The sequence below is a fragment of the Penaeus monodon genome, chromosome 27 (assembly GCF_015228065.2).
Source record: "Penaeus monodon isolate SGIC_2016 chromosome 27, NSTDA_Pmon_1, whole genome shotgun sequence".
Classification (NCBI taxonomy): Eukaryota; Metazoa; Arthropoda; class Malacostraca; order Decapoda; family Penaeidae; genus Penaeus; species Penaeus monodon.
Window position 1 is genome coordinate 25,892,996 of NC_051412.1, and position 644 is coordinate 25,893,639.

Below are 644 nucleotides of genomic sequence, written 5' to 3' on the forward strand. Positions count from 1 at the left end.
GGACACTCGTTTAAATTCTATGAAACTTAATTTCTCTGACACCTGTCACAGCGAAGCCATCATGCTTCAGAACATATGTAAAGCTTTATTATATACATATATCTATATGAAGCTTGAAATATAAGCTCTATCAAAATCAGATGGTCACAAAGACCAAAGGTTATGTGACCATGTGAGCAGATGACCTAACATACCTTTAACTCTGCTTGGTTATGCTAACATGTGATCATTTACATACGCGGATGATAAACCGAGAAAAAAGTTTCTGTGATACACTTATATACTGAGAAATGCTGCAATGTGATGTGTGTACAACTCCTTACCAAAGAATACGGATAAACAGTGAGGAGTAGAAAGAACAGGCGATTAATTTTCCTTGTTTCCAATCGTTCACTTCCATCGTGACTTCATATCACTGATAAACACTCGACAATCAGTCTCCGACTTATCAAACGGGAGAGCATACTGGTCTTGGCGTTCGGAATCCTTGCCGAGGCCGCGGTCGTCCAGGCAAGGCGGTCTGTTCGGATTGCTTCGTTGTTCCATTGTTCGGTCAGAAACTTGGGTGCGCTTTTGCGTCTCGTCTTGTTCAGAAGTAGAGGGATTTTTTTTATGTAGGTTAAAGACACGTGCGTTTCGTTTCG